Source organism: Anas acuta, chromosome 4 (assembly GCF_963932015.1).
Source record: "Anas acuta chromosome 4, bAnaAcu1.1, whole genome shotgun sequence".
In the NCBI taxonomy this organism is placed as follows: Eukaryota; Metazoa; Chordata; class Aves; order Anseriformes; family Anatidae; genus Anas; species Anas acuta.
Window position 1 is genome coordinate 54,889,001 of NC_088982.1, and position 12,251 is coordinate 54,901,251.

The following is a 12,251-nucleotide window of genomic DNA, read 5'->3' on the forward strand; positions in this document are numbered from 1 at the left end:
GCATTCAGAGTGAATGAAAACAGCTGAAAATGAGTTATGATTGCACCTGCACCTTCTACTAGCTGACCGTACAGAAGTATGCTATGCAGTCTAAACGGCACTTACTCGTGCACCCTGCTTGCCGTGCTCATGAGGCACAACCCAACACTGTCCACTGTTGCGTGTGAAACAGCGTGCATCCCCAGTCTTACATTCTGCGGGGGACATCTTGAAAGTACAAGGACAGGCCTGCTTAGGACAGCAGACACTAGTTAACATGACTCCTTTCCTGTCATTTCGCATTCGTTCCTCTTTTACACATGTTTTAAACTGCTTTTTTTTTTTTTTTTTTTTTTTTTTTTTTTTTTTTTTTTTTGTGGTGGTTGTTTTTCTGCACATTTTCTGATATTTTATTTTAGGCACATCCAATATGTCATCTTTTGTTTTTCTCTCAGACAAGGTGTAAGATCTGTCTGTTAACATTTAACATTTAAGATCATAAATGTGCATAGTATTTTCAAAAGCTACAAATTGTAATGTTTCTATACTGCACAGATCAAATTCCAAAGGAAGCTCTGCAAGATCCACATAGCCTTCAGTTGCCTTTGTAGTCATAGCAGGATGCTGGGTGCTATTACAGACAAACAACATAGTTGAGTAAAATTCTGTTTTGTACAAGCAGATACAAGAAAAGCATTAAAAGTCAGGTAAACCAAGAGACACCTTTTCCCCAAAATAATCTTATGCTTCTCCTAATGTTGCTGCTATTCTAATTATTAAAAAGAAGAAAGAAAATATAAAAGAAAACCACAAAGACTCAGTTCAAATTATTCAGAGCAAACAGGAATGTTGTTACAGTTTTAACCAGCTGCTCAGTTTCCACATCATTTGTGCTTTCTCTCTTTCATTATAATCAAAAAAATAGAAGTCAATATTTTGTTAAGGAGGGAAGCAACCAAAAATAAAATGTTTTGTTGTATAGCCTAATTTTATATAATAATGAAGAGTGCCTATCCAAATTTGCGCCAGCAAAATTAAAGGAATTTAGAGCCAGAAATGAAACTGGAAGTTGCCGTAGGTCCCTGATTCACATAGTTAGGATGTGTGAGTGGTACTGCACAAACTATTTGCATTTTTTTTGTAATATTTATTCCTGGTTGGGCTTGTATGGAACGCAAATGTACTTGCATTTACATCCAACCCCTGAAATATGTAGTGAGAATTACTTATTCTGCTGAAACTACATATTTGATTATAAAATCATTTTTAAAGCCTATCTTTTTGCTTGTTAAGTTGTATTCCAGTTCTTGTATCCAAAGAATCGTTTCAATAGACTGGTTATTTCTGAATTTTATCTCTCTGATCCAAGATTTCTCTGTGCTTACTTAAGACACACCAAAACATGCATGATCTGTTTCCTGGCACTTGCATTTCTTGCCTTCTTTCAGTATCAGTGGCACTAGAATAAAACTGCAATAGGAAGCAGCTCTGCTTCAGGCCCCAGTTATTTACTAGACTGCTTAAATATATACATAAATATAAGTAGTGTTGGTGAGAAGCCCCATGAAAAAAAAGTCATTGCTTATGAGCTTAAAGATATTTTAAGTTCTTTGCAAATTTTTTCCTGCCTGTATCCTTTTCCTAATGCCTAATGGGCATTACAAATTCTGTAATTAAGTTTGTTTGTGTGAATTTTAACTAGATGCTTTCTACATATCATACGCTACAGTCTTTAGCTACATGATTCCTTACATTCTTTTTGCATATTCTTCCTTCCTCAAACTATAAGATCAGGCTGGGATGACTTTTTGATATTTTGTTGGAGCATCCTGGTGAAAAGTTCAACCTGAGGCATTTTTTGATTGTGCACAGTTCCAAGTCTGTGCTCACTGTACTTATTAATTTCTGCCATATCCTTTGCATATCCTTTGCACTCAACCACTGTTGCATGAGTTTCATGAATTATTTTCAATTTTATTTCAAAACTCACCTAGGAAGTTGATTATCTGTATTTTCCATAGGAGCTGGCACACACAGATGGATGGGGCTCTCGAGTTCTCCTGAGGTTTTATGACTAAGGTCTTTGTGCCCAAGTATGTGTGCCACTACTTTGATACTGATGGCATTGCACAGGGAACTGGCCTCATAAGATCTTGACATTTCAGTATCTATCTCATGCTCTTGTGCTAGCAGCACATATACCCTGCCTCGATCTGTAAATCAGTGTTAAAGAGTCTATCTATCCCTACGCAAAATAGTGAGAAGGTCAATCTTTCCTTTTATCTACCTCACAAATTGAAATATCTATTTGAAAATTTTAAGCACCTAGCTAGGGTTAAAACAGGACGAGTCAGAAATCCAGACAGTTACATTTCTACAAGGCTAGGATTCTCATTGTGAGCACAGGGAGTAATATAAATGAAAAATCTACTGATTTGACTATGCAGTTTAAGATGCTGACCCTTTTTGGGGGTAAATTCCACATCATACAGGTCTTCATATGTTCATGACACAGCTTACTGTTACAGCTACAGTGATGTTTGAAGTTGTGAATGTTCATCATTCTTCATGTAGATGGCAAAGTTTCAAGTCTGGTCCATGTCCCCAAAACCAGAGCACACCAGTTGGTACCAGCTGGGAGAAATATGATTTAAGGGATGTACTGTGTCCTCTAGAAATTCCATAAAAAGAATCTATAATCCATTTGTACCTAGCAATAGTTTAATTAATTATAAAGGCTCTTTTGATAACACTGCTCTGCTTATCAGATGTCATCTAATAGGTAGCAGCACCCCTCACCCTGGGATCACGCCCGAAGTGCATTCCTAGTTTACGCTAGGGCAAAAGAGCTGTGGACAAGCAGTATCTTGCAAATATAGAATGTATCCAAGTGCAGATACTGAAGAAAGAAAAATCTAATTTCTGAGAGTTTGCTTTTACAACTGTAATGCTCCTTGAGATTGCTTTGGTTTGGTGTGAGCTTTTCCTCTTCTTACAAGGGAGGGAAGTGAGTGGAGGTGGTTAGAGACTGTTGTGAAAAACCCTGGGTTTATTTTGTGGCCTACCCTCATACTTATTCTGAGGAAAGGGGCAGAAACTAAAGAACAGCTTGATTTCACTTTTTAGAGTTTCAGTACAAGATACAGGATGACTTGATGTCATAGTCATGCTTTATTTCAACCTAGCTGTCAGAAAAGAATCTCTCTGAACTATTTTGGGATTTGTGCCCTTTTTGAACACGCCAGTATCCTTTGGTTAGATTACAGGCAATGACCGGTAAATTATCATTGCCATTTTAAGCCAACTGAAGAGAATGGAAAACAAATGTTAAAACAATGGCATTTGGTAGTAAATAGATAAATGTAGATTTGGTAATGAATTTAATTTCTGCTGACTTGCTAGTTAACCATATGGTTAACTTCAGAATCAATCAAGAATTTCCTTGGACTTTACTTAATTGGGTGGCATATGATTTAAGTATATGAAGTGTGATAAATACAAGCTGTCTTGATGAATGTCACTCTGTTGACTTAGTGATTGAATAAGAGGAACTCTAATAACAAATGTGTGCATAGCTATTTGTACATAGAAATCAAGGCAGGCTATTAGAATTAGCAACAGAAAGTTTCGTGTGGGTATCACTCTCATTAGTTCTGTATAATGAGCAGAAGTACAGTGTCACGCACACTGAAAGACATTATCACAGTTGCTGTGAGCCATAGGGTAAAGGCGATAAAAGATAAATTTGCTTTATTTCACTATTGCTTTACACATTTAACTGATGCAAATAAAAAGCTAAATGTTTCACACATTTAGTTGTGTTTTTTTGTTGTTTTATTTTGTTTTCTTTGTTGTTTTTTTCTTTTACTCTTCTGGTGTATAAGGAAGCTGGTGTTGCTTTATTTTGTCAGTGTGAGCACACTATTAAACTATTTTTAGTTGGATTCTCAGGGGAAACTGCTGACAAATTTGCTCCCACTGATCAGTATGAATGGATACTCTTGCAGATCATTCCTTGGCTAAACAGACAATTTCACCACCACCATTCAGATCACATTTTGAAAATCTTTAATCTGAACCAGGTGACTTAACAACATTACCTAAACATAGAGAAACGTACCAAAGCAGCTTATGGAAAAGAAACCTTGACTTTCTAGTAAATATTTTCAGCCCACGTGACTAATTGGCAGTGGAGGTGGCAGTGATGTGATGCCTAATTATGACTCACAGAGCTGGGGTAGCCTCTGAACCACAAGTGCGGTACTGGATTGGCAACAACTGAGATAAAACTGTAAAAATGACTGCTGCACTCAGCCGGAGGACTTTTGCAAGGTTAGGTTGATGACAATTTTGTCTGCTTCTGCAAGCCTTTAGGAAATCTTTCCCACTAAGCACTTACACTGCAAAGACAGAGAGTTAACAGAGTCCAGTTTGACTTTGGGCTGTGACTGTGCTATAAGAAGTAAGCAAAATATATTTCTGGTTGGTGGAGAAGTTTGGCAGTTCAACTGCCAACCTTTGTGTCATTGCTGTGCATGAGTAGAGGAAAGTAGCAACATTTTTTCTCAAACATTTCAGGTTTCATTATTGCTGGTGGAATGGAATATGTTGTGAGTCACTGAAGGGTACTTCTGCTACAGCCAGAGGACGGTACAGTACTGCTGGAAAGTCATGTGCCAGCGTGTTCAGGTTCCTGCAGTGCTCAGCTCAGAGAGAAGGAAAAAAAAACAAAAAAACAATCTCAATTCTGGCCAAATATTTCAAGTACAGTATTTTAAAAAATCAAAAGGGTTTAGAAAAGTATCATAAAGGCTGGCAGTAAAAGTGCCATGTACAGCTCTCCATGTTGTGAAAACACTGACTTTTCTCTCAGTTTCAAAATTCAGGTGACAAATGGCTAAAAGAAGCACAAACATCTTTCAAAGTCTGTATTTTTTAAAAAATATATACTAAAAATATTTTTCCACTTTTAAAAAATAATTTGTTACAATTAGTATTATTGCAATTAATCATTTTTCTGCCGTGTACTCTAGAGCTTGTAGCTCTCACTACACAAGCAGTAATATAGATCTTGAATTGAGCTAGTCTTTAGTGATGCATCAGGCCACTCAGAAAAAGGAATTGCTGAACTTTTGTTTATTTTTTTAATCTTCCCAGCTGGTATAGACGGGTAACAGTTTAATTTTTCCCAGTTGAACATGATTTCATAGCACCCATTACAGTTATATGTTAATGCTACAATTCTAAATCATGGGGGCCTGACACAATCCCAGCATCGTGGTGCTTGTAACGCTACTCCTGTGCCCTGCTCTTTATCACTTGGTTTTGCCCCACTCCTCCCAGGTGCTAATTTATTACTAACTTCTGGCATGTGCTGTAAGGGCAGTACTCCAGCAGCAAGTGAACTGATTCAAGGGTACTAAATAGAAAGGCTGCCATGACTTTGCCTTGATTATAAAGGCAGGAGGTGGATGGAAGGTAACCTGGTTCCTGTTGTTTTGCATTTAATGTCTTTGCTCAGTAAAACTGTATCCTTAACTCTAAGATGGGATTTATGCCTGAAGGCATAAGATTTGTATCGAAGGTTAGCTCATCTGGAGCCCTCTAGTTAGAAAGGGGTCTCTGACAAGGTGCTCTTTTCCTCCACGAGAGCCGCTGAAGGCTAGCAGCAGAGAGTCACCTCTACTACAGGGAGCAGAAGGGGAAAGGCCAGGCTTCTTGCAGTCTGATGCCATGTTATTAAGCCCCCTGTGTTGCAGCCCTCAAAAAGATGGTGCTGTAGACAAGTGTGTTCAATATGCTAAGTTACCAGGAATGAATGAAATGCCATAGAAAGGGCTTGTTGGTTTTTTTTCCCGGTTTATAGTTGAGACTGCAGCAGCCTTATGATTGTAGATAAAATTGCTGCCACAGAAGCTTTCTGCAGTGAAGTGCAGTTAATATGAAGAACAGGTAACAGGCAAGTCTTTCTCAGAGTACTGAGTATGTCCTGTTTGTTCACATCTTACATAAGCAAAGTTAAGGGGATTTTGAGGCTGTCAGCAGAGAGGTTACTCAAAGGAACTGGAATTAATTCCAGTACTGGTTTCACTTGCACACACTGTAGACTATCAGGGTAGTACATAATACATCTCTGTCTACCTGTCTGCTTTCCAGAAAAGACATTACACATGAAGTTTATTTTCCTGTGATGACTTCAGGGTGCATGCTGAGAGTGCACTAGACTAAAGAGAGTTCAAAGAGATAGAAGTAGAAAAGTAGATATAATGATTATTCACATTTCTGAAAAAGAAATATTAATACACCTTTGTGTTCTACAGCAGAAGAGTCTGAGCAGGACAAAGCAATATCTCAGTCCATATCCTATTTTTACAGATATAATTCAGTTTTTATCTCACAGATGAACCATGATCAGCTGAATTCACACACATGCCCTGAATCACAAAGCTTTAGCAAGGTACATACCTTGCCAGCAAAAATAAGCAGAGGACAAATGGAGTATTTTTTTTTGTGAATGTAGTACTTGCAGAGTAGATTATTATCTTCTTACAATATGACCTGCTCACGTATGATGATTTAACTGGTCTCTGCTTTAAATAATTTCTATAAAAAGGAGTAAATGAAATCCAGGCAGCAATTGTTGGGTCACTAACTTGAATAGTAAACTCAAACCTCTACCACAACTGCTGTCTGTAGAATTTCAACTTTCATTTGTTTTTCTTTTTCAGTGTTGCATATCATCACTTATAAATCAATAACACCAAAATGCCCCTTATATTCTTCCTACAATTTTTGCATGCATGTTCACTGTCTCTAATTATAGTACACAAACTATTTCCTACCAAGTCAATGTTATATTAAGTACTTTCTGTAACCTTACATAAATATGTAGCAGCTATTCAGGACAGTATTTCTCCAGATGGCTTGATCATGACAGATAACCTTATTTATTGTTATGACAGTACAGGGGCACACCACACCTGTGATTTCTCCCCCAGTCTGTCCTGCAGGCTTGTCTTTCAAGCAACAGACTGTGCCCATGCTTTTGCAGGATTGAATCCAGGCATTCTCCTAACTTCAGTCTGTATTGGTGGATCATATCCCCTCCCTGCTCATATTCTGGCCCCAGTTCCATGACAATTGGTGCCTTGTGTATCCCTTATGCACTCTCTTCAAGTTTTGCTTCAGACAAAATATATTATTCTCTCTTTCAATCCTAGGTCTTGATCCTAGGATGCTACTCCATTTTTTTTTTTTTTTTGATAAGGTGAACCTTGTGAGCCCAACATAAAAGCCCAACAACTTTTTTTTTTTTGAGATTTTGTGGCAAAGGAAAGATTAAATCTACATAGGTAGATTAAAGTTACAAAGATCATCTCTGTATGAAGAAGTGTGCTACCCATTCCCTGCCACATCACAAGTATAGAAAAGGTTGAAGATCATAGCAGCTTCTCTTGCCCAGGTCAGTGGAACATGACCGCATGACAGCGTATGAGTAAGCATGACACAGTGCTTAAAACATTATTTTCTCACATTTGGCAATGCCTGTTGCTTCAGCCTTGTTGCATTTTAAATCTCTCTTGCATTGTTTTTTCAAATGTTTGCTTACTCTCTTCCATTCTACATGATGTTAATATTTTAATGCCTTTCTGGTCTTAAAATTCAAAAGAGGAAAACAAGCCTGTTAATCTAGTTGAAGTCAGACAGATGGATATTTCTCAATTAATAGTTCTTCTAATTCTTTCTTAATATAAGTCTTGGTATTTCTATATTATATCTTATCTGTCATAATTGCTTTTGCTCGCAAAGTTTTATCCATCCAGCCAGAATCATATCAGTCAGCTAAATTGAAGAACACAAAGTAGTCATAAAATATTATGGATATCTCCTTTGTCCCCCACAATTAATAAATGTTTTAAAGATATTATAATAATATAATAATTGAAGAATTTTACTATTACGTTCTTCACAGTATTACTTAGCTAAGAATCAAAGAAGTTATAAAAAAAACAAGTAAATTTTCCTAGTCATATGTCAAAATTGATATTTTTTCATTTAATGTTTCATAATGTATCTCTCTTTTTGTTCATATGAACTAACAGAAGTTGAGATTAAGAAAGTTTGGAAAAAAATTGACAACTGGAAAGGCTAATTGAGTAGCATAACGAGGCAGCAAAATGCTGAAATAAAAGTTATCACATACAGGTGCATCCTAATTTAAAACAAACTCTTCTCTTATTCATTAGAGTCAGCAGTGGTTGTTGTCTTGACAGTAGAAAACACTGTGGTATGGCTGTCTGATTAATACCTTCCATCTACAATTTGGTTGTTGCTGACTACAATGGAATCATTTTCAAAGTGACTCCAATGTTGTATGATAAATGGATGAATTTCAGTAAGAGGGTTTGATCCACAGATAATGCTGGCCACGGAGAAATTTTTGTGCGTTTTCTTTTGCTGTTACTAAACTGATATTTCTCACTTATATGACATCACTACCATTTCAGCAGCAGCTGATGATTACAGTCAGTAATAGGATTTAAGGCTAGGTAATATGTATATCAGCTTATTGTCACCCTTTGTGTGAATATACTAATATTCAGCTTTAATTTTAGATTCTAGCAATGTTTTTGAAGTGTCATCAGTTTGATGTTTCATCAGCTTCCGAAGAATGGACTATGGACTGAGATCCTCAAATTCCAAACCCATAGTCAGTTCCTAGACTGAATGGCTAGTATGTATGCCGTAGACTATTCAACGCCTCCTGAGTCTACTCACTTAAGTTTACATCTCATAGAAACGTCATAGAAATCCCTTAGGTTGTCTTTAACCAGAGGAAATAATATGTGGATGGTGGAAAATGGATCAAGTGTTATCATTGTTCTGGTCTCCATATGACAAAAGCAAACAAATAAGGTAAAGCAGGATGAAATGAGCTCAAATGGAACAATTCAGTATTTGTTTTTCTCCCTAAAAACAAAAGAGTGATTTATTGAGCACAGAGAGAGAAAATAAATACCCTTAGGTATAAATATGAAAATATTTGTCTTGTTGTTGTTCAGAATGTTGCATTTGGGAGCAGGTAAGCCACTGATCAGTATCAGTGGAATTGGGAGCTCTCCACAATGCTATTTATCAGCATTTGGCTAATGTTATGAACGCTGGGAAATCCTTGCCCACATCTCCTGTTAGAAGTTTATCTGCAAATTTAGATGTTAATGTTACACTGGGATTTAATTACTAGGCACCTCTGAAAATCAGACTGTAGGATGCAGATTAATTGCAATTAAATATAAGCATTGCCAAGATGCTCAAGCTAGGAGCCTAGGTGCCCAGTGCTCCCTCTACAATGAGCAGAAAGACAGAAGCTAAGCCTGGCTTGATCTCTGGAGATGCCTTTCACTTTCTGTATTGACCACAGAGAAAACTTTGGACAAGACCTCAAACTTTCATAAAAAAAGAAAGAGCTTAAAGTTAGCCAGGAGACTGCTTGAAGAAATAGTAGTCTTGTTCCTCTTTCTCATTGTCTATGCAATGCAATTTAATTGATACATCACACTCCTAAGTTCTAAGAAAAAAAAAAATGAATTGATGTTTTTGTATTAATATTTCCTGCGAATCCTTCTGCCTTTAAAAGTTGTCTTAACGGTAATACATGGTAGCTTGTGGCTCTCGGCAAGCCTTGTGTCGAAGGTTTAGTGCAATCGTGTTGACATTCTGCCAGTCTCTTGGTGAGAGCTGCTTGTAAGAAGCCTCGTTGTTGAATCTGATTCACTTTAAGGCAGGTCACAAATCTCAGTCACAGTTCAGTAGATCATCCAGCTTTTATTGTCTGAGTTAGCCTCTTTTATGGCTGCTTTCCAAAGCAGTGTTCTGGAGTTTGAGTTCAGAAGAGACAGGGCTGAGAAGGCACCGTGCTGCTATCATGGAGTACACTGATTCTGTTCCTGACATTGTCCCTTGAAAATAACAGCAAATTAAATCATTACAAAATTCATATCATTGTATTTAGAGATGCAAAGGTTCTCTGTCTGTTCTGGAGCTTAATGTGTCCATTATCTCTGCCATCCTCTTAATTAAAAGAAGCAGCTGACAAGAAATGTGCTAAATATGACTAGCAGGAGATTGCAGACAACAAAACTTGCTGCTTTGCTGCAGTTAAGAGACCACAAGTGACAAACTCTGTAAATTCCTTTCCCTTTCCATTTAAAAATACTTACCTATGGACTCAGCCAATAGAAAACATGGCCTTTCTTGAAATCTTATAATCGAGAAAAATAACTTCAGTCTACAGAGAAGTAGCTGTGAGATTCAGTAATATGCATATATCCATAGCAGTAAGATATACTGTGTTCAGTACTGTAGTACGTCAGAAATGATTCTCAGAATACATGTTGGAATTTTTAAAATATGAGTTTCAGTACTAACATCCAAAGGATGCATCGCTGTGTACTGCCAAGAGACAGGAATACCCCTACTCAGAAAATTCAGGAGAGTGCTTCTAAGTCTCTTATATAGCAAACAGTTCATGGCTGGAAAAAAAATCCGTAAGAAAACATTTGCAAGAGTTAATGATATGGACATAAATTTTATGAAGGACATCAAATTTTTGTCCACATTTTTCTAAATGTCTTTAAAAGACTGGATGCTCCTTCACTGTAGTATTAGTTTCATCACATGTTATTTAGAAGACAACATTTTAAATAATCTACCAGCAATAGCTACAGTTTGTTTGCTTGTTTTGTTTTGTTGTATTTGCTGCTGTTTTTCATTACCTGTCAGGTATATTGATTAGGTAGGAAATTACACATATTATAATATGTGTTTCTCAAACAGGTATTTGAGAGTATTTCAAACGGGGATCTCAAACAGGTATTATCTGTCTCTTAAAGGTATTTACAGATACCTTCATAAGAGACTATGAAATATAATAGCAATGAAGGTCATAACACTTGTTCCAGTACTCTAAAATGCATAGTAAATCTTTTCCTCCTTCTGGTATGCTCTCCTTGTCTGCTTTTTTTTTTTTTTTTTTTTTTTTCTGTGTGATAGCCTTCTTTATTAAGTATATCATGTAATGTTTATGTTAGCTTCAGTCCTTTGGTAACTGTAATTTTCAGAACACTGAAATCCCACTTTTTATGAGTATTTCTTTTCTTTTTCCACAGTGTAGTTTGACATTTATTTTTTTCTCTCTAATCCTTACTATAGTAGACTGCCTGTTGTTCTAGTATTTTTTTAGTTCATAATATTTCTTATTTCAGCCATTGACAAACAAGGTTCTTCTTGTTCTCTAGAATATAAACTTGTTTCCTCTCTAAATTTTATCTCTTTTCACTCCTGAGTTATTAGCTGACATGTTTATTTTCCAGACCAGCCTTTAAAATTTGTTTTCTTTCCCTTAATTTATAAATGATATAATCAATTATTTATACATTATTTCCCTAGTGAGTCCTAGGCAGAATATTTGATTATATTTGATCCTCAGACAAGTCATTCCACAAGCAAAGGCAGCTGACACCAGTTACCCCAGCTAGTTATTAACCTCTCCTGGGCCTTGACGTGTTGAAAGCCAACCAACAACTGCCTACGTATTGTATCACTCATTGAATGAACGTGATGAACGTACAAGTCCCTTCACCCCCTTTTGCTGAGCTTGCATTGTTTGCCCTGTTGCACCTGCATTCAGAAGACAGCCTGGAACAGAAAACTGGCTAGGAGAGAGAAATATAGTCTAACATCAGCTGTGTAATAACTCTCCATCAACATTAGCTCAGCATCAATAATTCGACAGGGACCTACTACTAATGTTGGCATTCATACAACCTGGCTGAAATTTGAGTGGTGTCCACGTAACGTTTCAGAATTTGTCTGGTGTTTCAGGCAGACTCATATATATTGGAAATACTTTTATATTCTGAACTTAAGAACAAGCAATAGATTTGTGCCCTTTGCATTGTTACTAATAATGTCCCATTACTTTCATTTTTTTTCACTAAAGAACTAGTTTTATATGTATATGACACACTGTCTTCCAGACTCTAATTAAACCTTATTTTTGGTCCTTAGGTGGAAAGACTACTCTGCTGAGATGAGCTCTTAATTAATGCACAGAGATCCTGAAAGTCCCACCTCTCACCAGTAATGATTGACATCCAAGGATACATAAATTACACTAATTGAGCTTTCCATTTCTACATTTTTCTGCAGCCAACTCATCAGAAAAGGTAGGTGAACAGACCACTGTAAGGAAAGATATTTTGCTGTCATCT

General features: G+C 36.7%; 1 protein-coding gene across 23 annotated transcripts in view; it reads left to right on the forward strand.

The window, feature by feature from the left end:
* The window catches only part of TENM3 (teneurin transmembrane protein 3), a 1,325,064-nt gene that overhangs the window by 720,258 nt on the left and 592,555 nt on the right, over positions 1-12,251 (forward strand). For all 23 annotated transcript variants that reach the window (XM_068681265.1, XM_068681272.1, XM_068681274.1 and 20 more), the window contains one exon: positions 12,049-12,206. The gene's annotated coding sequence lies outside the window, so the exon portion shown is untranslated. The remainder of the gene's footprint in view (positions 1-12,048; positions 12,207-12,251) is intronic.